The sequence below is a fragment of the Triturus cristatus genome, chromosome 7 (genome assembly GCF_964204655.1).
Source record: "Triturus cristatus chromosome 7, aTriCri1.1, whole genome shotgun sequence".
Classification (NCBI taxonomy): domain Eukaryota; kingdom Metazoa; phylum Chordata; class Amphibia; order Caudata; family Salamandridae; genus Triturus; species Triturus cristatus.
This window is the reverse complement of record NC_140590.1, coordinates 1193325529-1193351558: the sequence shown is the minus strand read 5'-3', so window position 1 is coordinate 1193351558 and position 26030 is coordinate 1193325529. Positions and strand designations below refer to the sequence as shown.

Sequence of the window (26030 nt, the reverse complement as noted above, 5' to 3'; positions counted from 1 at the left end):
AACAAACTGAGAGGTTGTGGTTGCCTAAAAGATACATGGAGGAAAGTAAATTTAAAAGGGTTTCTGGTGAATAATCATCAATAAATATGTTTGGGTTGGAGAGATTGCAAATTCACAATCACAAAGGGGCCTAGTGGGGTTAAATCTGGTCTAAAAAAGCTAGTGTGATCTCTATTCGAGAACCAATATATTCATACTCTTCCTACAAAAAATCAGGAAAAGAGCTTATAAGGTCATGGATCATTTTGTGTAAATTAAAAATATTTATATCAAGGCTGGTTGATCTGATAAAGATATATACACAGGAAAAACTAGTGCAAATTGCAAGTGGATGTCAGTTTAAATTGTAGCATTAGTACTTGGATGGATGCTAGCAAGATTAAACAAGATGCTGCTGATAAGAGAACTGTTGTTGAAGGTGCGAAAGAGCCACCTGGAAATATGTTGCATTATGGTGACGTGAGTGACTACTGAGGTACTGGATTAGGGTAATACAAACCTTTTGACACAAAATCTGAGCCTGGAAAGCCTTTTAGTACAGGCCTTCATAAGCTTAATAAAGCTGAACTCTTTTCCTAGTTCTCCTCCAAGCAGAGAATCAAAATGAATCAACACTATGGGCAAGAACATTTTCTTTTCTGCTGCTTTGACATTAAGATACCTGTATGCCATTTACCGCTTTGGTTGTTACATGCATGTCCTTTTGTACATAGTATGCAAGGTGTTGCCAGCCTTTCTTGCAATGCCTTTAATAAAACAGCATATTTTGGTCAGGATGCTGCAAAGTATGTTCCACTTTCTGTACTGAACATTATAGATTCTGTAGTCTGTACTGTTGGCCCCATTTTTTGATGACATTCCTTGACATGTCCCACAGCATTCACAGTGAATGTCAAGGCTTCCATGAGGAACATGCTCTTTGCTGGATCTAGGTTCTTTAAAGGAAAGTTTGACATTACTATGGAGAACTTTAAAGACACCAAAACTATTTTCCAGTAACTGAGGTTACTTTCTCCTGTTTGCCACTTACATCAGTAATACAAGAAGTACAGTGGATACGTAAAAGGTGATGGAGTTCACCAGCGACAACCCTTTCAGCCTTTACAGCAACCCAAGCAGACTTTTCTCATTGGTCGAGGTAGAGGAGGTTCCAATGGATGAGGCCAACAACAGTAGCATCACTTCTCATCCTCCACTTTGCACAGCACCGCTAACAAACTTATGTTGTTTTCTGTTCATCTCACATTGAGATCAGTAGGTGACAAAAGGACTGAGGTGTTTCTCCTGGTACTTTCTGGTCCCCAAAAGGGAATTTAGTATTAAGCTTGATTGCGTCCCCAAAAGGGATTTTAGAATTAAGCTGGATTGTAGACCTGAGATATTTGAGCCCTCAAAAAGTCAAAGTTAAAAATGATGACATTGGGGTGTAGACTAACGTCCAGCCAAAAAGGCCACGCTGTTCTGAGCTCCACACCCCCGTTTGCGATCTAGTCTGGTTTTCGCAGCAGAGGTCTGGCATGGAGTGCCAGGAAATGCCAGCTTAAAGCTTCTCGGCGTGTGCAGAACTCGAGGTTTTGCTACATAGACCTGAAACGTGGGCCTGAATCCTGAAGTTTGTCCTTCGCATGCTGGATGGCCTCAGATGACTGGCCTTAAAAAGGGCAACTGATGAGCCTGGGGCGGCCCGCACAGACTGCACGCTAAGTCAAATGGTCACTGGAGCCCCCCCAGGGTCCATGGGAAGGAGACGGATGCACCCGGCCCATTTGATACATGCAGCCTTGATGTGACAGTGAGCCGGCATATCTTTGCTTTGGAGGCGGTATGCTGAATGGCTGTGTGCAGCGGGCAGGAGCCCCGACAGGAGTGGTTGGATATGTTGGTAGTCTCTGGATGCGTACTTGCTGACTGCCCCTGTCCTATAAAGAATACTCATCAGCTAGGTGTAGCCCCTTCAATGTCTGGGCTAGAAGTCTGCTTTCATGACTAGGCTAGGTAAATCATAAGCTACAGTGTACTCTGACCTGCAGGAGACTTTAGGTGGGAGTTTTACAAATAAGGTACCTGAAGGCCTTTGCCTCTACCCCACCACAACCCTCAGTGCCTCCCCTCCTCCCCCATCCCCTCTTCTGGTTATTGAGGACCGGGGCCAAATAACCGGCAACTAGAGTGTGGATTAGCTTGCTGAGTGTTCTTAGTTTTACATAAAAAAATTCACTCTAGCATCACAGGCTGGGGATCACCTACTTTAAGATGCAGCAAACTTTGAGGAGACTGCAAGACCTGATTGGCCACAATGCTCATAGAACCACTTTGGTAGCATTGCTGAATGAGACTGTGACCTTGGACACGCAGTGGAGCAGGCCAGCGATATAAGGAGATAAACTACGAAGCTCGTGTGCTTTCTTGTATCCCTGGCCGACGGCAATGGAGTTCAAAAGATGCAAGGCCAGCTTACAGTCTAACATCGCAGGCCTGTTGAGTGGCGACTACCAACTTAGAGATGGAGCTGAGATTAACAGAGGTGGGGTTGCTCGGCTCTGGCAACAACACCTAGGCAATGCTTCTTGACCTTAAGGCGAGCATTGCGTCAAAAGATATTAAGATCGAATGACTAGACTGCCAGAAATGCGACTGGATGGAGGGGAGAGGTGAATCTTGAAGATGATTCCACTGCAACAGCGGAGGAAGTATTCAAGCTAGAAAAACTGGTGCAGGCGATAGCGGTGAAAAAAAAATCAAGACCTAGAGGTGCAGTCCTACTTCAACAACTTTAGAATTTTGGGTATTCCTGAGAGTCCAAAATCATGGGGAGGCCTGATACATTAGTGGGAACTCTGCTGTCTGACCTATAGGGAACAGACTCCTTTTCCCCCATGTTTTTATAGAGAGAACACCGAGGCCTTTGAGCCCTAGGCCGCCACTTAAGACATCCTTATGACTGCTTAAAGCATGTCTCCTTTATTTTCGCTACCATTATACAGTTCTTCTCCTTAATAGAGATAAAGGACCCTACGCCACCAAGGATTGGAGACGTCTTTACCCCTGGATTTCACATTTGCATTACAGGAAGCCAGATGCAAGTTTGTTCAACTTAGCCAAATTTTGAGATCTTAAGGCATAAAGTATGTGATGGTGTAGCTGTCCAGGCTGAAGGTGGAGTTAGGAAACAAGACATAGATTTTTACATCAGTTGCAGAAGCAATTCAGGTCTCCTGAAAACACATCAGTGTGCAGAAGAACACGATGAGACCTGGCCCTGAGGCCATGAGAGATGGCAAGACTACCCAACCATTGAACATTAGTGATGTAGAATAAAGCACGTAGACTAATTTTGGCTCTGTGTATGGCCAGACTTAGTAATGTAAGATGACATTTTATAGGATATAAGAATCTAATCTTAATTAGGTGAGTGGCCAATTCCATGATGGCCCTTACTCTGTGGGAGACGTTTAACAACTGCAGGGACGGAGTAGTTTCTCCATCATCAAATATTGATCTGCCCGCATTTTAAACAGGCAGACGGACCATAGTCTTGGCAGGAAGGAAATTCCTTTACCTTTGCTACAGAATTCGCTCAGGCCCTCAGTCCTTAGCCCTGAATTGGATCGATCTAGCATCCGCAAACCCGGACACATGAAATCATCAGGTACACTACGGGAGCTAATGGACACTTAGGGCCTGATTATGAGCTCCTCGTAATATTCCCACCCATGCATTAACTCCTGTTTACTCGTTGGTCAAAATTACGAGTTCAAACGTATTTAACACATCCAATAGTTATCGGATGCTGTAAATAACTCAACCTTTAATTTTCGGCAGGTCAAACCGGTATTTACTGTACCATGCGGATTTTGGTACATTAAATACTAACATCCGCAAGTTATTTCCCATGAACTCATAATAAGTCTTATTACAAACAATAAAGTACCCTGTGGTATCGTTTTTTGTCAGGAGGTATAAATAACGCTCCGGCCTACACCATACATGCTGGAGATTCCCAATTGAATCCTTACGTGACCCTGTGCTCAGGAGGGATTGTGGGCCTCCATAGTGGAATACTTTGCGCTAAATAAAGACTCTACACCCAGTGTTGCAGTGCTCCGGGAAGCCTTTAAGGCTTAAATCAGTGGGATAATAATTGCCAAGCACAAAAAAATTCTAAAGTATATTCAAACACAACTACAGCAGTTAGAGAGTAATATTTAAAAATTGGAGCAGAAGACTGCTGAAGACTCGCATGCCCCATCTAAAAGGCATGAACTATCTACTCCTTTGGTATAGGGACCAGGCAGACAGGGAGGTTTAGGTAAATGTGTTCAAGCCAAATGAATCAGGAAAGGAGAGAGACCAGGGCGAACACTGTCCTGGTTGTTGAAGAGGGATCAACACTGAAAACGCTTCAAGTGCATTGAGGAAATTGGAGGGGTGTAAAAAAACACCTAAGAGGATTTATTGGTGGCATTTCTAAAATACAATCAGGAACAGTAGGATATGGGCATTGCCACAAAACTGGGGCAGATAGAGGAATATTTAGATGGAATTGCCATGGTTTGGCTGCAAAAATAATCAAATACTGCTCTTGAATGAACCCATTACTATAGACGAGATTAGAGTGGCCATTGATGGGATCTTTGAGGGAAACGCTCCAGGACCTGATGGCTTCTCGCCAGAGTTTTACAAAGCTTTTAAAAACATGTTGTCACGATTCTAAAACATTGACCTTTGGTTGATCTCCTGAAGAAGCGACATGAAGCTTAGTGCAATTCTTGATGCACGTCCCAGACTCCACTACCCACTCTAGCCCTGACCTACCATTCTGCACGACAGAACCAGGAAGGCAGGGGAAAGGGGGATTGGAATAAAAAAGAAGAAATTACAGCAGTTTCTCGACTTCTCGCTAGAGGCAATACAGTGGGCGACCTTTGAGGTGATAACTGGTTACGTCTAGCAATGGTGTGGCGGGTAACTAAAAACAAACGTATGTCAGCCCCTACTTGGCTTAGACATTCCCAAACTTCTTGCACAATTCTGTGACTGAAGATAGTTGTTCACCTAAACCCCCCTTGTCTCCACTGAATGGTCTCTTTTAGGTTTCGCCTGCACAGCGCTTGCACTGTGCTTTTGAAATATCTTGTATTTAATATATCTTAAAAGGGGGCCCTTGTCAGTTCCCCATTCGAGATTACTATGTCCATTTCCTTTTGTGTGGAACTTTTTTTTTTTTTTTTAACTTCCCCTGGCTGCACGCATTTACGATACTTCTCCTAAAGCTGTTCACACTATTTAAGCCTATTCACTGCCAAGATAAGATCTCTTCCCATGGAAAAGGCAGACAGCGCTCAGGTGCTGGCAGCTCATTCTAGTTTACTGCGCTGCGCGGTGAGGCTGTTTGCTTTTAAAATTCCCGTTTTTCATTTCTGTTCGCTTTTGTTTGCTTGACCCTGCTTTTAAAATAGAGGTATTTACTGGGCTCTCCCTTTACCTGCACACTAAATTGTGAAGCACCGCTGCTCGAGCGGACCCGGTTCTGGGGTGGTCGGGGGTCCTCCGAGTTGGTTGAACGGCCGCCATTTTGGGAAGGGCATTGACGCTCTTTGAGCGCCATCTTGTGTGTCCTGGTGGTGCGCTTTGACCCTCACCTGGAGGCACTATTTAAGGCGGTCCTCTAGTGTCAGACCTTGATAGGTCTCAGCGCTCAGGTGCTGGCAGCTCATTATAGTTTACTGCGCTGCGCGGTGAGGCTGTTTGCTTTTAAAATTCCCGTTTTTCATTTCTGTTCGCTTTTGTTTGCTTGACCCTGCTTTTAAAATAGAGGTATTTACTGGGCTCTCCCTTTACCTGCACACTAAATTGTGAAGCACCGCTGCTCGAGCGGACCCGGTTCTGGGGTGGTCGGGGGTCCCCCGAGTTGGTTGAACGGCCGCCATTTTGGGAAGGGCATTGACGCTCTTTGAGCGCCATCTTGTGTGTCCTGGTGGTGCGCTTTGACCCTCACCTGGAGGCACTATTTAAACCAGTCCCCAGAGCGTAGCGGGATCGCGTAGCGGGTCGGCCTTCGCTTTGCCTGAGTCCTTCCCGTCTGCGTCCGTCAGCGTCTCGGAGGCGGCGGAGCGGCGGTAGGCTCTGGTGGTATTTTGTTCGTAGGCAGGATGATTTGTTATTCTGCCAGGGAACTTTTCACATTGCGGAAATGTTCCTGTACATGCCGATCCGTGTTCCCGGGACGTTATAGGGGTAAGCGGCTTTGCCCGGGGTGTGGTTGGGTGCCTAATTATGCCCCCGTTTCCTCACAAGGGAGCGATGAGGATCGAGTGAGACATCTTTTCCTATTGCTCAATACTAGATCGGTAGGCAAGCATGCTCTGGAGATCTTTGATCTCCTTGTGAAAGAAAAGCTACTCTGCCTGCTGCTGACCGAAACCTGGGGGAGCTGTCTAATCCGGACATCATGGCAGCGATTCCCCCGGATTATAACATCTTCCAAGATAGAGTCAAAGGCAGGGGTGGGGGGGGGTAGCGGTGGTAGTGAACAAAGCAGTTTCCTGCTCTATTCTTCCTCTTAACGCCATCGCAGGATCTAAATCCCTTGCTTTTACCATCAGACTGTCCCCGCAGCAAGCCCTGAAAGGGCTGTTGGTGTATAGATCCCCTGGCCCAGTTGGATCCTTTTTCGACGATCTCCAGGCCGCCTCTGCTGAGCTGGTCTTGAGTGCGCAGCACTCTCTTCTGGCAGGACACTTTAACATCCATATGGATGTTGCCGGTGATTCGGATGCCAATAAACTGCAGGATATCACGGCTTCTCTGGGCCTTGCCCCTTTTCTCACAGGTCCTACTCATGATAAAGGACAAACCTTGGACCAGGTCTTCTCTGCAATCCCTCTCTTTGATATCGAGCTCCTTCCGGTGCTTTGGACTGACCATAGGCTGGCCAGATTCTCGATATCAGCCAGCAAGAAACCCCCTTGTAGTGGGCTGAGACAGCATGGCACGGCGCGGAGGGCTCTGCATAGAGTTACACCTGAGATGTTAAGTCAGGCGGCCGAGGACCATCCGTGCCCTATATCAGGCAACTTGGAGCAGGACGTTGAGTCCCTACAGGGGTGGTTGACGGAGAGGTTGGATGATCTTGCCCCAGTTATGGCCCCGAGAAATATGATCAAGAGGGTCTCGGCCCCCTGGTTCACTGAGGCACTGCTGGCCACTCGTCGCCAATGCAAGGTGGCAGAAAGGGCGTGGCGCCTCCATTATGATCTGGAGGCCAGAGCGGCCTATAGGTCAAGGGTTAAAGCCTACCACTGTGATATTCTCCGTGAAAAAAAGGTTTTCTTGGCCAGGAGGATTGAGGCCGCCTCAAACTCATGCAAGGAGATCTTTGCGGTAGTTAGGGAGTTTATGGCCCCCAGATCCAACCTGCCCCAAGGGGTTCCATCTGAGTTGTGGGTCTGTAACCTGGCCAGATTTTTCACGGATAAGATTAAGTCCATTCAGGACTCTTTCGCAGTGGGCTCAGCCGTGGTGCATGCGAGCGTGGTGGTGGGACCGGTGTGGCGGCCTTCACAGGCTGCGGTCCTCGCAGAGTTTCCACCTATTTCCACCGATGCTTCCTTGGCGCTTCTGGCCAATCTTAAGTCGGGTTCGCCATTAGATCCTTGCCCGGCCAAATTTTTGGCTAAGATGGCGACTGTGGTCAACCCACTTGTGAATTTGTCTCTGAGGGAGGGGCAGGTTCCATCGCCCTGGAAAAGGGCGATGGTGATCCCCCTCCTCAAGAAGCCTGGGCTGGACTCGGAGGTATTGGCCAATTACAGGCCGATCTCCCTCCTTCCGGCGCTTGCCAAGATCACGGAGAAGCATGTGCACGGCGTTCTTTCCAGCTTTCTTGAGTCCAGTGATCTGCTACACCCTTCACAGTCCGGTTTCCGTCCTAATTTAAGTACGGAGACGGCACTATTGGAGGTGTCTGAGATCATTAGGGAGACGCTGGACTCTGGAGGTCGCGCTATGCTTGTCATGCTCGATCTCTCGGCGGCCTTTGACACCGTCCCCCACGAGATGCTTCTCGCCAGACTTTATGACATCGGTCGGAGGGGGACGGTGTTGGATTGGTTTTCATCTTTCCTGGAGGGCCGCCGACAAACGGTCTGGGCCTCTCCGAGCTCCGCCGAGATGCCGCCATTGGGAGTCGGTGTTCCGCCGGGATCTGTGTTGAGCCCGACTCTCTTTAACATCTTTATGACACCTCTGGCGGCACTGGTGGAGTCTTTTGGGGCCCAGATCGTTTCCTACGCCGATGACACACAGCTGCTTTTCGCGTGTGGGGAGGATCAGGCTTTTGATGGGGAGAACATCCGGGGCTGCTTGGAGTCGGTCTTTAGCTGGTTCCAGTCGAATGACCTTAAGGCTAATTCAGATAAATCGGAGGTGTTGTTTTTTGGCTGCTCCCTCGACCCTGATTGGCGGGCCTGGTGGCCGTCGGATATGTGTCCCCCTGCCCTGGCTTCGCTGGTGGCAAAGAATTTGGGTGTAAAGATGGATAATAGCCTGACACTGGTGCCACATGTTCGTGGTCTAACGGGCACTTGCTTCGGGCTACTCAAGATGCTCCGGAGGTTTTTGCCTCTGCTCTCGGAAGAGCACAGAAAGATCACTGTACAGGCCTTGGTTGGTTCCAGATTGGACTATGCTAATGTCCTGTACAGTGGTCTCCCGAACTATCTTGTTCAGCGGCTGAGCTGCCTCGATAAAGCGCCGGGACACTCCTTTGGAGTAGCCGTGCGCCATAAAAATAAATGTATAACATAACATAATATAACATAACAGTATGCTGGAATGCTAGCTTTTTATTACGTAGTTGTGTTAAGCAGATGCTTAGGCCTTAGTGCGTTGATGGCATTTCCTATTCATGCCTCAGTACCTTTCTTTGCACTGTGTAGGCCTTTTGGATCGATTTTTTTCAACTTAATCTATTTGGTCATTATGATCAAATTCTAAATGTTGTAATGAACATTGCGAGTTAAAATAGTCACTATACAAGAGCTATGCTATATTTTACTATTAAACAGGCAGCCACAAGTGCAGTTAGCTTGCAGACAACAGGGTCATGATTTGAAAGGTGCAGCAGGCACACTAGCACCGGGCCGAACAGTTGTCAGAACTCCTCTAAACACATAGTAGTGCTATATATTTTTTCCCTTTTTCCAACTTTATTTATCGTTTTCTACATTACAGAAAAAAGCAAACTTAAAAAGAAAAAGCATTTCAGCAGTAATTACAGAGTACACACCAGAAGACTATTACCACATGATCCCCAGGGTTGCAGTAGCAGAGCAGCTTAATCACATCAATACGTACAGTGTTACCGCAAAATGATAGGCACAGATATTTGAAACAGCAGTTTTCTTCCTGGGAATTCCTACGAATAATCAAAGTATTGCGAAAAAGCATCCAGCAGTATACCTAGCGGAACTACCGCACCCCTCCCACAACATTGCACTGTTCAACCTACTCCAGTACGTTCGTTTTCTGCCGAAGATTCGTCTGCAGTCGCCAGATCTAGCTAGTATTGTCTATATTGACCCCAGATATCTTTAGGTGCACATCTGATAGGCATCAATTCGTTATAACTTTCTGATTGGGTGGAACAATATGCCAGATCTGTTCTCCACTCAGCAATGGTAGGCAAAGGCCACCTCATCCATCTCATTGCCACTATCTGTTTGGCCAAAAGCAGGCCAATCGCTACCAGCTTACGCGCACCTTTTTGGTATTAATTTATCAAACCCCAGCAGAGCAACCAATGGTTCCTCCGGCAGTGCACAATCTAGCATTTTAGACAGTACCTCGAAAACCTCCCTCCAGAATATGCTTATTCCAGGGCACTCCCAAGCCAGGTGTGTGAAGTGCGCGTCCTGGGCAGAACATCTCATACAGTTATCATTCTCCCTCAAACCATATTTGAATAACCTTGCCGGAGTGTAGCAGGTTCTGTGAATATATTTAAAGTGTAGCAGCCTATGTCGACCATTCAATGAAATCGTTTAAATTTTATTGAAGCACCAAAGTCCACTGTGATTTCTACCCCGAGTTCCTCTTCCCAGTCCCGCTGGAACTTTAACCTGGTCTGTTCACCCTGAGTTTTGAAAAGTGTATACAGTAGAGTTATACCGCGTTGCGGGAATTGGGTTTGCAACAAATGTCAGGGATGGCATCCCCTCTGATTCGTGCATTGTGGAGCCAAGTAACTCCTGTAGGGCCTTCCAGAACCTGAAGTATTGAAAAGCATCCAATGCAGTGACCCCCGCCACCTGTGTTGAAACCTGGTCCTAAGTCTTAGCTATCCCTTTGTGAAATAAATCCCCAAGACACTGTATATCCAGTTTGGCCAGAGTACGCATTACAGCCCTGTCCTCCCTGAGCGGAAGCCAATCACACCAACTCAAAGGCAATGTGGGAGAAAATATCGCTCTAAGCTGGTGTTTGTTGGCAATTCTCAAAAGCTGGTGCCCGGTGCAATGCACAGGGTCAATCAAACGCGTATTATTCTGCACAGCACCAGTGAAAAAAGTTGGGAGTGTGGCAGGAGCAACCGTATGTTTCTATATTAGATGATGTGGTGAATTAGGAGGACCGTGCATCCAGCAGTGGGCATGGAGAGTCTGGGCAGCTCTGTAATACCGCTCCATATCAGGCGCATTCAACCCACCCTCAGAGAATGGTTTGGTTAGAGTATCCCGTTTAACTCTTAGTTGTTTCCCTGCCCAGACCAACAATGTGCAGAAAAAGGACTGTGGCAGACTAATAGTTATGTTCACAGACGGGAATAACAAGCATTTGCAATGCAATAGGTCTCGCATTTGCGAGAGTTTGAGCTATTGGCAATGTAAATGACAATGCCTTTTATTTATGCGCTTGAAAACCTGCAAGCTGTGCGTAAACGAGCACTTTGTATTTATAGCCCTTGCTTATGTGAAGCAAAGCTGGCAGTCTCTTTTACTGACAGACTTGCTTCTCGACTAGATGTACAAAGTGCGTTTTTATGCACCGCTTGCAGGTTTTCAAAACAAATGAATACAAGCATTTGCAATGCATTAGGTCTCGCATTTACGCGAGTTTGAGCTATTGACATTGCAAATAACAATGCCTATTGGCATTGTCATTTACAATGCCAATAGCTTTAACTCGTGTAACTGCGTGACCAATTGCATTGCAAATGCTTGTTATTTTAGTTTTGTGGTATGTTGTGCTGTGTTCAGCGGTGCTCTGTAATTACTGTAGAGACGACAGTAAATTCTGCTACGTTTCCAGCCATAAACAGCAGATTACATTTCCAGTGACAACCATGTACCAGAGTGAGGTGGTAAAATACCGCCCCTTCAGTTCTTTAACAATTAAGACTCCAATCAGATCAAAGCAGTGGAAGAGACTTGTCTTAAATTAACACTTCAAGGGCTCACTTTATGTGAGACAGCCCTCTGTGTGTTCCTTGACTGACCTTCATTTATGAGATCTGGGCAGGTGAGGCTAATTCTTTCGACTGAGAGCCGTGTGTCCTTAGCAAATGTTAATCGCTCATTTTGCTTCACTTAAGGCAGGGCCACTGGAATTATTCAGCAGAAGAGAGCCAAATTATGTGGCAGAGTAGATTAAATTACGGGAGCAAGAAAAGGTAACTTATGTGGCAGAATGTGGCACATTACTTGATTAGTTTCTCATTTTTAAACTTGGTAACACTGTGTGGGAATTGGCTGAACCTCATTGGTACCAGTTTCAAACCCAAATATAGCAATAAGCAACAGAAAGGTGACCAGTCAACCTTTGCCAAGGCCCTTTCACTGAGCGGCAACATATGTCGCTGCATTTTTTGCATTTTTAGTAACTTTTGAACCATTTGAGCTAGAAACAAAATATTATTTTGTTGAAATCAGCAGATTGTGCGGCTGAAGGTGGATTATGAGGCAAATGCGACAAATGTATAAGTATGCGAAAATGACCGCATTTGAAACACCGCATAATTCCAGTGGCCCTGACTTAATATGGGTAGCACGCTATAATCTTCTTTTGTGATTTTATATTTATAATAACTCTATTATAGATATGAATATCATTTTTACCAACATTATTTGCACTTTATATACATATGTTGTTCCTTAACAGTGTTTCTACTACAGTACATTAAATTGTAATTCCATATTTTGAATTATAAAAAAGTCCCGTGTCCTGATTAGATTTGTGTCTGTGAGGTAACCGGTGCTCCTGCCTGGGATCTGAGAAAGTCTCTGTGACATCTTTAAAATGTCAATAACGTGCTATGTTGAGGTCTCGGAAATCACTCCTATGTGGAGGGATCTGGTGCGTGGGGGCGGGGTTAGCCAGTTTTAGCATTCCTAAATAGCGCCAACATACAAATAACTAATAAACATACCAAGTAGCTGGGCGAGTGGAACGCCCATCTCTGACATCTGCGTGACCTGCATGTGTCACGTTTCGTGTCCTGACTCCTGACAAGTTAAACCTGGCCTTTCATCCTTCGGGGGTCGATGCCTTGAGTAGCGTTATATTAACTAGTGGTTACACCGGCTATAGAAAGGTCAGAAACAGGCAGCTGCGTTAAGCACTATGGGGCATATCAACAAGGGCTTTATCTCTGCTTTTTTGGCTTTAAAAGCCAAAAAGCAGAGATAAAACTAGCACCCTATCAACAACAGGGTGCTAACACGCAAATTCGCATGTTAGCACCCTTTTACTCTACGCTTCCCCTTGCATCTCTAATGAGATGCAAAGGGGGCGTTCCAGAGTAAAATAATAGGAGAAATGTTGCTAAGCGACATTTCTCCTATTATCAAGAATGTCGCTAACCCTGTTAGAGACAAAAAAAGCAGCGCTAACCGCGGTTAACGCTGCTTTTTTACGTCTGCTAATTTTCAGACTTAGCCATGATATCCTATGGAAGGAGGATATCATGGCTAAGTTTGCCTGTCCCTATCAACAAGGTAACGTATGATTATCGCTGGGTTTCCAGAGATAATCTCACGTTAGCCTGTTAGCGTGTAGATTTTTATCGCTATTGAGATAAGCGTTGCTAATAGCACGCTATCTCAGTGATAAAAATTCACGCTAGCCGGCGATAATTATCCTCACGCTAAGAGCGCTGAGCGATAATTATCGCCGGTTGTTGTTGATATGCCCCTATATTCGGGGCACGTTAATATGTTTTCTCTGTTCTGTGAACCGGCGAGAGCAGTGTGGCCTCTCTAGGGTGCAGAGTGGGGAAAGGGAGGGGTTTTAACCTGATCTGCCCTCCAGGGCTTCCCAGGCCCTTGGGACAGCAGAGGCCCCGCTCGCCCACATGTCAACTTTGAAAAGGGATCTGTTCTAATCTGTGTAAATCGCATCGGCGGTAATCCCCCCGTGGGAGAGCCACTGACAGCAGGGGTCTAGCAGGTTACCTAACCTCACACTGGAGCACGCTGGACCGACGCTGGCGGCAGGAAACTGACGAAAGCGCCGAAGCTCCTCGAGGCGCTAAGGAAGATTCAGAAAATAATTCGTAAATATGAGGTTTCACGTTTACGGCCCTGCCTGGGTGCAGACCTACACGATTTAGGAACTCACAATGCTTTCCAAGCGCACTACCGGAAATACTTGTAAATTACATACTGGGTTGCATGTGAAGGGCTCTCCATGTGTGTAATTGTACACCAGGTATGTTATGCATGGTACAGACAGGGTCACTGGAATTACGCAGCAGAACACGAGCAAATTATGCAGCAGGGTTGACTAATTTATACAGCAAGAAAAGGCAAATTTTGCACTGTAATGCGGCACATTTTGTGATTATTCCTTTCTTATTTTATCATTTCCACACAAGTTAACGCAGTCTGGGAGAGGTTTCACCGCATTAGAACCAGGTTAACAACGAAATCCAGCAATAAACAACAGAAGGGGGACCAGTCAGTTTTTGCGAAGGGCCTCCACTGCACGGCAACGCGTGTTGATGCATTTTAGTAACTTTTGCTCTGTTTGAGTTGGACTTTTTTTTGTTAAAATCTGCAGATTTTGCAGCAGATGATGGATTATGTGGCACATTTAGCAAATACATAATAATGCGGAAAACGCTGCAACGGTCACTTTCTCTTTCCCCTATCACCGTCTTTTTCGCACCTCTCTCTGCAGATGCCTAGTGCCGCCACTGAGGTGTGTTGTGAGGCCTGGTCGAGCCTGTGCCTCACCTATAAATGTCCTGCCCTCCCTTCACTCTTGCGCCCTACCAGGGCGATATTGTTCCTGTTTACATTTCACATTTCACTTCCTCTTGCATTCGCTAAGAGTATAAATGGTGTGCTCCTGCAGTGTGTTCATGCAGAACTTTACTAGTGTGTAGTGTGAAAAGAGTAGTACCTATGTAGCTGTGGGAGTTCAGGATGTGGGAGGGTCACAGTTGAGAGCTGTGGAGTTCAGGCTGAACAAAGGGAACTTCTCTCAGTGCCTGTCTGTGGGTGATAAAAGGGTTCGGAATGCATGCTCATCCACTCATTGGCCTCTCTGCAGAGCACACAAGGCAATGGTCAGGTGTGTCAATTGTAATTGTGTGTTAAATATATGCAAGTGTGTGAAGGAGGTACACAGATGTCAAAATACTAACAGGGTGAAAGTTAAAGAAAATAAGGTGCATAAATGTGAGAGGGTGCTCTGTGTGTATGTGGGGATTGGTGCAGAGAAGGAGATGCAAGAAAGTAAGTACAGAAGACAGTGTGAAAAGGGTGCTGAAGAAGAAAGAGATGAGGAGTGAGATATGCAGCTTGAGTATTTCAGAAATATATATGTATATATCATATGCACCAGGCGCGCAGCACCCATTGGACTCACAAGGATTCAGCCCCCCCCCCCCCCCGTCATGTGTGGCAGCCCGGGATGAGACACCTTCCCGGGCAAAAAAGCAGCCGCACCCGAGCACTTCACAGGTCTTTAAAAGACCATTTGCATGTTAAGGAGGCCTTGCTGTTGTTTCACCCCTTCTAAGAGCCCCTGCAGTTCCACTCTGCCTATTGCTTAAAGTTCAGCCCCCCCCCCCTAAATTTTTGCTCAGCCCCCCCCCCCGAAATTTGGCTCTAGTTGCGCCTCTGATATGCACTCACACAATCTTCACGATCACCCACTGTAGGTGTGGCTGCCAGCTTTATCTGTGGCCACGAGTGCCCCCATACAAATCACATATGGAGATGCCACTGCGTATGCTCCTGATGTGACTTCCACAGGAAACCCCGCATAATCAGATAGCTTGTTTTGGGATGAACAGGGTGCTCCTGGGGGGTGAAGTGAATTCTTGAAGTAGATTAGAGGTACCAGCTTAATCCATCCGTCAAATGTACTTATTAATAGTACAAAAAGGAGAAGACGGAAAAATACATGTGACTAAATCTCAGTTTAAATATTAAGTTGGATTACTGCCTAAATCAACATCCCTTGGGCCGCTATTTTGGGCTGTGGTACTAATGAAGTGTTGGACGCCTCCAAGTAACAAGAGCGCACTGAAGCTGACGAGGAGGGAGTGGGAGGGGGGAGTGGGGGTGGGCACAGTGGTGCGGCCGCAGTTGTAAAAGGCAGGGAGAGGGTGAGATTGAGAAAGGGAAAGATAGGGATCAAAGGAAACAAGGACGAACAGGAAGGAGAAACAAAATAGATAGAAACCACACGAGGCAGCGCTTTAACACCTAGCTAGACAATAACAAGCAAGAAGGGGGTGGCAAATGGTGTGCAATTTGATGTCCTCAGTGGCCGCGCGGCTCACTGAGGACATCAAAGCGGCCGTGAAAGTGATCAGGCAGTGCTTTTCAGGCTGCCAAATGGTGCGCGCGCCCGGCGCACATGCACTGTATTTGGAGGCCTGAACAGCTCTGTTTGCACTTCCAGATCCCCCTCTTACAAAAGCTCTCGCGAGAGCAGCGCTAAAGCGCTGGCTCAGGCGAGACCTAAAAAAACGAGGGAGCACCACCATTTTTGTCAGGGAAATACAGCCAATTATAGATAGCGGCAACTTGATCCATTTTTAGGTCTCGCCTTGCTATCGCGTAAGCATGACGCCAGGCGTGCGGTTCAAGGTTACACAAGAGTACAACACCGCAGCAAGCAGACACGCGGGAACAAGCCAGGGGGGTGCTTCTGTCCGGGATGTTAGCCCCCACCCACCACTCTGGTACAATTATTTCTAAAGCAGATGTTTTCCATACTCGGTTACCTAAAGTGCCTAATCGCGGAATGTGTGCATACTAAGTCCCAGCTCAGTTAATTTACACACTGCCTGATCTTGGGCACACAAGAAAAGTGATCAAATGCTCTGGTTGGGGCTAGAGAGCCATACGCTAAATGACTGGTCCCTTCACATGATGTGTGATCTAAGACAAGTCACTCCATGCCAGGATCTCCGCTACCGGGGTGGATGGCTTGTCGCCCACCAGACCCTGCCCATCGTTGTCAACAGCTACCTAAACTCTGCCATCATCGTGCCGAAATGTGTATTTGGAGCCATAGAAGCCGGTTCTGGGAGACGAGGCCAGCAATTCTTAACCTAGGGTTCGCAGACCCCCGGGGCTCATCTAGCCCTACTCAGGGGGCCCACGACTGATTAGAAAATGATATCATATTAGAAGGTTAGTAAAGTATGGACATATAAAAAAGCGAAATTCAAAAATGTAAAACGCTCTAGAAATGTGAGAGAATTCGACATTGAAGGATATGAATGAAGATGGTAGCCTTCTCTTGAACCGTGGAACCAGCACAGGGACCGGGGATGTTGTCCGAGGATGGAGGCCTCCACTGGCGCACTGGTGCGCGCCACAAACAGAGCACGAACTGGGAGCAAATTTCACGACATTGTGTCCTGGAGTCTAGCATATCAGTTCATCTTTCAGAAATAAAATTACAGTTTGAAAGGTTCTAACCATTCCATTAAAATTACGATTTCTGCTAGAATATTTCAAAAACTCCAACCATTGCATCAACACATTAAAATTCCGGTTTCTACATGTTTTGTGTTTGTAAATTAAATAAAACATTTCATAGCTTTTTATTTGATGTATCCTTGTTTCTGTATCTTTGTGTGTTGTTTTGGGGTTGAAGACATAGAAATAGCTTAGGTGCGGTGTCGCCGCCTTCCAGTAAATTTACTGAAAGCGCCAAGCCAATGGGCTGGGCGCTAGAGGTGGAATTCCAAATCTATTTCCAACGGAACAGACAAGGGGTGGTGCTTCCTGCACATCTAAAGTGTTGCTGTGTAGGAAACGCAGACACACAAAGCGGAATCAACAGAACCAGTACCCAGACCCTTTTAAGAGGGGAGGGGGGTGAACCCCCAGAGCTGTATGAGGGCACTATACTGTCACGGGCTTGAAGGTCGTCACCCACAACAAATACCTAACTTCACTCTGCTTGGAGATACTGTCGGCTGAAAGGCATACTTGCATCAAACCATTGCACTCTGGGAGTTGTAGTCCTGGTTCATATCAATGACTAAAGTTACAAATTACAATGGTTTGATGGAGGGAAAAGCTGGAAAGAAACATCAGGTGTCCAAGGACGTCGAGGTGGTCAGTAGCCTCAGACTTTATTCAGCTGTTGAAAGTGCCGGACTTTACTGGGGCAAAACAAAAATGCAATATAGTAATGTGAAAACATCAGTTTGTGAGGGACAACTTCCACTGAGTAAGTGACACCCAGGGTGGACGGGCAGTGCCAGTCGGGCTGGCCTGTCAGTTCAGTGTGAGGGCCTTTTTTTGGGGGTGTTTGTGGACCCCCTTTATGGTCTGGTGGACTGTTTTTTACTGTTGATTTTACTAATATTAAAACAAGCATCTGCAGTAAGCTGAAACGCCTGGATCTTGCCACACCTTATAAAACACTTATACAGGGTGTCTTTTCAAGTTCAAAACTGCCCCAATTTGCAAGCATGGGACACTTTTTAGGTTTCTAATTCACTAACGGGGCGTCACCTTTTATTTGGAGCCGGGGCCTAATTTTTGTCCCAGTCCGACGGGGCGTTCCCAAGAACTCATGCCTGTCCCCTGGAGTCCCTCTAGGGATGTCACTTTGATGATCCGACAGGGTCCCAATACGAGCTCAATGTAGACAGGAAGCGGGTGCACAGGTCTGCTGTCCCTTGCAGGCTTCCGTCCCTGCATTACACACATTCACAAGGATTTGCAGACCGAGTGCTGTCTTAAGAAAAATAATCTTTACAATAATTGCAGCACTATTGGAGCAGCATTTTGGGGGTGTCCTGCAACGGCAGCTTTATGTCCCGAGGAGGGTTACATGGAACACAGCCCAAAGGCTTGGTTTAGTCGCCAATGCAGCACCGACCCCCAGCCTATTAGCCCCTTCGGGCCCATGGCCTGTATAGAGCGCCAGGCTGCTCCTCGAAGCTATGCTCACGCTATACGAGTTACCTACAGAACTGCATGGAAGGGATGCATGTACTTTATGTGATCAGCAAGTCAGGACTGAGGTGAACCGTGTGCTAATGCCCCAGAGGGCCAGAGCAGCAGGAGGGTCACCAGCCCCTGGAATCCAGCCCTCCGGGGGTCAGAACTGGAGTGAAGTTTCAACAAGCATTGGCATAGCCAATAGGTCTCGCCTTTGGGACCTTATAAGTGTTTAGCCATGCAACAGTTGATGTTGTTGCACCAAGGATATTGTGCTGCATAACTAAATACTTATAAGATCCCAAAAGCGAGACCTATTGGCTATGCCAATGCTTGTTCTAAAACCTCTGTCAGTTCCTGTATTGCGCACCCATAATTCTCCGATAAAATTAGCTCGGCATCCGTGTGAATTTTTATACCCAGATACCGTACAGGCTCAGTAGTCTATTCCAAGGGGAAAACAGTCTGCACCGGTGTGGTAACAGCAGTTAACGGAAAAATAATAGATTTACGCCAATTTATATGGAGCCCTGATTGTTTACTAAAGCGCTCCACTTGCTGCAACATAGGAACCAAGTTATGTTCCGGGTTACGAATATACAACTGGGTGTCATCCGCGTAAACTGCTATAGTGAGGTTATAATTCAGGAACCGAATACCTCGATAGGCGTGGTATTCGCGCATTGCGCACACTAAAGGCTCCGCCTCCAAGGCGTTCAAAAGGGCAACCTTGTCTTGTACCCCTCGTTATTTCTATAGTACGTGACAGCGCACCATTGATTCATGCCTGAGCCAGGGGTGGCGCATAAGGCACTACAACTAACTGAATAAAAATGTCCCCAACCCACACTTTACGCAGGACCACATATAACAACCTCCATTCAACTGAATTGAAAGATTTCTCGATGTCTTTGAATAGTGCCGCCGCCCTAACCTGCGGTTGGATACGCCCTATGGTTCCAAACAGTGTACGGAGAATCGCAGTGCTATATTTTACTACTAAACAGGCAGTCACAATGGCAGTTACCTTGCAGCTAAAAAAGGGACTTGATTTGAATGGTGCAGTAGGTGCAGTGGCAGCGGGGCTAAAAGCTCTGGTGACCCCACTAAACCCAGATTATTGCTAAAATTTTAAACTAACAAGTGCAGGTACCTTGAAGTCAGCAGGGCCATGATTCCTACTGTGCAGCAAGTGCAGTGACACCAGGACCAAAAGCTCCAGGCACCCCATTAAACACCTAAAATTGCTATATTTTATACTAAACAGGCAGTCACAAGTGCAGTTACCTTGCAGACAACAGGATCATTATTTGAATAGTGCAGCAGGTGTAGTGGCACCTGGTCCAAAAGTTGTCAGAACGCCTCTAAACACCGAAAATTGCTATATTTTGCAACTAAACAGGCAGTCATAAGTGAAGTTATCTAGCAAGCACTAGTCATGATTTCAATAGCTGCAGTGGCACCGGGACCAAAAGCTCAATGCACCCCACGAAACACCGATTATTGCTATATTTTACAACTAGATAGGCAGTCACAAGTGCAGTTACCTTTCAGGCACTAGGGTCATGATTTAAATGGTGCAGTAGGTGCAGTGGCATCAAGGCCAAAAAGTTGTCAGAACTCCTCTAAACACCTAATATTGCTATATTTTACTACTAAACAGGCAGTCACAATTACAGTTAACTTTCAATTGAAAAGGTCATGATTTCAATGGTGCAGCAGGTGCAGTGGCACCGGGCCCAACAGCTCTAGGGCCCCCACTAAACCCAGATTATTGCTAAATTCTACTACTAAACAAGACAATCACAGGTGCATTTATCTAGCAGGCAATAGGGTCATGATTTCAATGGTGCAGCAGGTGCTGTCATTGTGCCCAAAAGCTCAAGGCACCCCACTCGCCACCTAATATTGCTATATTTTACTTCTCAACAGGAATAGTGCAGCAGGTGTAGTGGCACAGGGGCCAAAAGTTGTCAGAACTCCTCTAAACACCAAATATTGCTATATTTAATGACTAAATAAGCTGTCATAAGTGCAGTTACCTTGCAGGCACTAGGGTCATGATTTCAATGGTGCAGTGACACCAGGGCCCAAAGCTCAAGGAATCCCTCTAAACACCAAATATTGAAATATTTTACCCCTGACAGGCAGTCACAAGTGCAGTTACCTTACAGGCAATGGGATCATGATTTGAATGGTGCAGCAGGTACAGTGGCACCGGGGCTAAAAGTTGTCATAACTCAGCTAAACACCAAATGTTGCTATTATATCAATTAATTCTATTATTTCCCTCTCATTTCATTTTTCAAAATGTTACTATTACTTACCCGGACTATACCATTAGTAACAACACAATATATTGCCTTTTTGTACATAAACAAGTCATAACACTTTAACAGACTTTCTGTAACGCATATTGACCAACTACTCTGCAAGCTAAAACTTACCACATAGGCTAAACCTAATGTATTTACTAATGCTTGTTACTATTCCAATTAGTTATTGTGCCATGTTATTGCTTCCCATCATCTGGTAAAGTAAACACAAGAGGATTTGGGAAATCTATCTCCACAGTCGAATAATATTCACCAATTAACCAGCTTACTTGCCTCTAAAGCTAAAAATGAAACGCTCTCTAAAACAAACTTCAAGTTGAATTCACTTCAGCATAGTACTCAGACAATACTTGTTTGTTCACAAGAAATAATGATTTGCACTGAATCTTTTTATTAGATGCGATCCATAAGAAAACTTCCAATACCAAAAGAAATCAAGTCCCAGCACTTCAAATTAAATGTCATCAATTCTTGTTAACTCTTTAAACTATTTTAACAATGCTTGTACCTTTTTTTTTTAGGTCTCGCCTACCGTTGCTGCGCACGTGCGGAGCTCGCTCTGCGAGATTTATTGTAAACGAGGAGATTGAGAAAAGGGCTTTAAGCCCCGCCCCTCATTTCCATTGGCTGGTGTCACCGTTTATGCTACACGGTGGCCTGCCGTTGGAAATGAGGGTTTTTGGTGGACGCCCTTTCGCCTTCGAGCCGGACTCGGTGGCCTGCTTTGCTGCTGTCACAAAGCACTTTCTTATCTCTATGGTTCCATGTGTTTCTAATTAGAAACACATGGTCCCATAAAGACAAGATATCCCCATGCTCCGGCTGCAGCGCTGTCCTTTCACTTTCGGGACTGTGCTTGTTTTGCTTGTAGCTATCGTCTGACTTTCTCTTAGTATTGTAGAAAAAAAGGCTACAATTTTACAGGGTCGAGTGCCAATCTTCGTCCAAGGTATTTGACAATCCACCTGTTGGCTTCCCCCTATGCAGAGCGGTAGAGGCCATGGTTTATTTTGTGTATGCGTTGTCCTGCTAATGATTCAGGGTACACGGTACTTGTGCTGGGTATGCAGAGTGGTAGAGGCCATGGTTTATTTTGTGTATGCGTTGTCCTGCTAATGATTCAGGGCACATGGTACTTGTGCTGGGATGGTGGATGCTGCTGTCTCAGAGATCAGAAAAGCGCAGTGATATGTGATCCCTGGGGCTCGTGGCTTCCTGCACCTCTGTCCCCGTGATACCGGAGAGTCTCCCCATGGAAACTCCACCCCTGTGTGGCCAGCAGCAGTGAGTCACCCGATGGGGACCATAAGCTCCGGCACGGCGTGTGGAGGGGAGGATGCAAGGTGGAAGCTGATCCCACGGAAGGAGGATGCTCTCGGCTTCGCGTCTTCGCACAAACAGGGTGGCTAGCAGAGTGTGTGATCTGAGGCTGAAACTTGCTGAACCGGGACACTGTTCACATAAGCGGAGCTTCCTAAACAGGGTAAACTGACGTTGGAATCAGAACTGAGGTAAATGAGAACAAACAACTGTTTCTGTATAGCGCACACTGTGAAGTGAATGGTCTTTAGGCGCTCCCACTTTTTAGCATATAAGGGAACAGAAGGGAGGGGGGAGGCGAAAGTGATTTACCTAAGAACACGCAGTTGAGCTAAGTGGGGAAACTGGGATCCAATCGGAGGTGTCCCAGTCCTGAAGTCTGCAACTTTAAGCATCAAGCACAATTCACGAATGCATAAATAAAGTCAGTGCTTTAATATGTAAAATAGTGGGTATTGGGGCACGACATTTTCTCAGATGCCTTCTGTGATAAATGCCAAGGATGGTTATCTTAATCCCCCTCCTGCATCACCACACAATCCCTGCATTTCAAATTCACTCTCGCACGCCCTTTTTTAGCCCTACATTTGATTATTAAATATAAATGTGGTGCAGTGTATGTTGCAAAGCAGATCATTGTATCCTACCAAAGAGAATGCCATGTCGTGGCAGTGGGTGCCCCATCGTTACAGAGGCGCAGTTATCAATGGTGCCACAGGTGCAGTGGCATCAGGGCCCACAGGCCTGAGGGGCTTCTGAACCCTGATCATTTTTTATTTTTTATTCTGTTTATTAAATTTTCTCAATACAGTACAAATAGTACTGCCACGCAAGGCAGTATAAACTAAAGCAATAATAACCAAAAACATTAAATAGGTACAAAAGGGGGTGGTGATGGACGGAGCATCAGAACCAATCAAACACTCACACCCAGGGGGAGGAGCCAAGATGGCGACCGGAGCAGACGCTTGAGCGCCCGGCTCCGTCGGCCCTTGGCCTCGGACTATCATCCTGATTTCTATCCTCGCCGATTTTCGAGGTGCACCGTGTGCGACGACGCGCTGACCGCGCCGCCGCTTTCCCGGAGTCTTAGCCCGCCCGGATGCCGGAGTTCTTGGTGCCTTTGTTCTCCGCACTGGACCCCTGTTCTATTGTGGCCTAGGCCGGCCCCCTGGAAGCTCCGCAGTCACCGGACCCGCTGGCGCAAACCTGAGCCCCGCGGTCCCGATCTTGCCTCGCACCACGGACTGTCGCCAGATGAGCCCGGGGAGAGACGCCCGGACACCTCCTGCACCCTGCACCTGACGGGCTGGAGCTATAGGGTAAGCCCCGGTGTGGCGGGTCCCCTGCCCCGCTCTGTGGACCGCGCTGTGGAAGGCTGCAGACCCCCTTCTTCTATTGCCTAGTCGGCGGCAAAGAGAGCCCGAGGGAGGGGAAGCGACTGTTGGCTCTCACCTGTTGCGGCGCAGACCTGATGGGAATTGCCTCCTTGTTACGACCCCCCCCTGGCCACGGTACCGTTCAGCGGTAAAACATGGCGTTGATTGCCTGCTCGCTGCTGGGGGGTGATGCCCCGGTCTCGCCCGCCGCCCGCTTCGCCCTCCCTCTCCCAGACTATAGCTCCACAGTGCCGTCCCGGATTGCTGCCGATGTGGGGGCGCAGCTTCCGCTGACATGCGGCTCCGTTCTGGCTGCCCTGCGGGACTTTCGTCTGCAACTGTGTGTTGGCTTGCAAACGCTGAGTGAACGATTCGACTCCATACTGTCGGCTGCGGGTCGCGAGCGCCCCGTTTGTTATCAACAAGACGTGGGTCTGCCAGTGCTTCTGTCCTTTTGCGGGGACGCAACGACTGTGTATAACCGTGCTACACTGGTGTCTGCATCTGGCTTTCCCGGCACCCAGGATCAATCGCTCTCCTGCTCAATTGCGGATACTTTGTTTCCCCGTTCATCGCTGCCTGCCTTGTTGTTGCCTGCCCCACCGCGCCCGCAAGAGTATCCAGCTGAGCGACACCTGACGTCCTCGAGGAACCGTTCACGGTGGCCTGCGGCTTCTTTTATGTGGAACTCCTCTACTTCACAGGCCAGGTCTGGATTTTATATGGTGCATAAGGGGACCTCAATATATGATCGGCGGCCATTTTGTGACTCTACTTCTCCATCTTCTCCCCAGCGGCCATATTGTCTTTGTCTGCACGGGATGCGGGGCCTTCATGTGGGGGCTGGTCTAATCTTAAACCCGCGATCGGGCCAGGGCTAGATTGATTTATATCACCATGGTTTCACGGATGGGCTGGACTGGAACTGTTTGCTTAAGTTGTGCGCACTCGTCGCGAATTATCTGCCTTCATTTAAATTGTGGTGACACGTTGTCTTCACACGACCGCTTTTGGGTGTAGTGGGTTTTCAGTGTGTGGAGGCGTGGCTGGCCGGTGGTTCCGGGCGCTCTGAGGTTACGTGGGCTCCTCCCCGTTTTCTCTCTTCTTTGATTTCTTATTTTCCTTATTCTATTCCTACTTTCTCTCTTGTCTATATTTCGGGTTCATTGGGCGACAGGCACTATGCTGGGGGGGGGGGCAGGCCGTAGCCTCCGCATTGGTGTAGGGTGGGGGGGTAATTCACTGTTTCTTTTTAGTTCTATGGGCCTTTTTCTTCTATGTTTCTGCGCTATACTTGTTTCGATTCGGGGTCCGGGTGTGGGGTGGACTGAGTGGGGGCGGCTTTGGAGGGGTGCGTACTTACTCATGTGGCTATCCTGTTATCTAACTGCACCACCTCACTGTCTGAGATTCTCTATGGTCGTTTTAAGGATGCTGCTGCTCTCCCGTGTGGTGAAGCCATTTTGCGGACTCGAATCTCCTTGGTTCTATCCTCTATTGACTTTTTTCTCGATAAAATTATTTTGAAAACCTTAAAATTAACCTTCACTTCTCCTTCCCCTGGTGTCAAGGATCTCTCCAGTGTATATCGCCTGAATCGTTGCTAATCTTGACCATTGATGCACAAGGGATGTAATGTTTGACTCAGTGCTTAACCGTATTGTGGCCGGCCGGATGGTTGTAGGCCCGTATTTGTTCTGTTACTATGCAAAATAAAGGTTTTTCAAAAAAAAAAAAAAAAAAAAAACACTCACACCCAGTCAACAGATCTGGGTTTGATCCATCACCGTTCTTTAGCCCACTCTGCCACCCCAGTTCAGACATGGCCATATGCAAATCAGTCTGACCCTGTGCCTCATGGGAACCGTCCAGCCCGAACTACCAAGCCATGCCTTCCCTGGACCGGAAACAAGCTTCCTAGGACCGGTTTCTGGCATTTCAGCCGTCTTCAGCCAGGCTTGCTTGAATCCAGTGGCATAGTGAGCAAGGGACTCGCGTCTGAGCATACCCTGCCAACTTATGGCGAACAAAGCGGTACAAAAGGGGCTGGTGATGGACGGAGCATCAGAACCAATCAAACACTCACACCCAGTCAACAGATCTGGGTTTGATCCATCACTGTTCTTTAGCCCACTCTGCCACCCCAGTTCAGACATGGCCATATGCAAATCAGTCTGACCCTGTGCCTCAAGGGAACAGTCCAGCCCGAACTGCCAAAAACTGTTGTTTTTTCATTTGTCACCCCGAGTGGGACGGGTATGCTCAGACGTGAGTCCCGTGCCCTCCATGCCACTGGAATCAAGCTATCCTGGCTGAAGAGGGGTGAAACCTCGAAACCGGTCCTAGGATGCTTGTTTCCAGTCCAGGGAGGACCTGGCTTGGCAGTTCGGGCTGGACTGTTCCCATGAGGCACAGGGTCAAGACTGATTTGCATATGGCTGGGTTCAAACTGGAATGGTATGGTGAGCAAAATACGATGGATTTAGGCCCAGATCTCTGTACTGGGGTGAATGTATGACATTGTTCTGCATTCTGTCCATCAATTGTTGCTTTTACATTTGTCACCCCGAGTG

The 26030-nt window shown here is 47.2% G+C and overlaps 1 protein-coding gene across 7 annotated transcripts in view; it reads left to right on the top strand.

The window, feature by feature from the left end:
* LOC146811566 (telomerase protein component 1-like) overlaps positions 1-26030 on the top strand; it is a 1575504-nt gene that overhangs the window by 689849 nt on the left and 859625 nt on the right. The gene's annotated exons all lie outside the window — the stretch shown is intronic.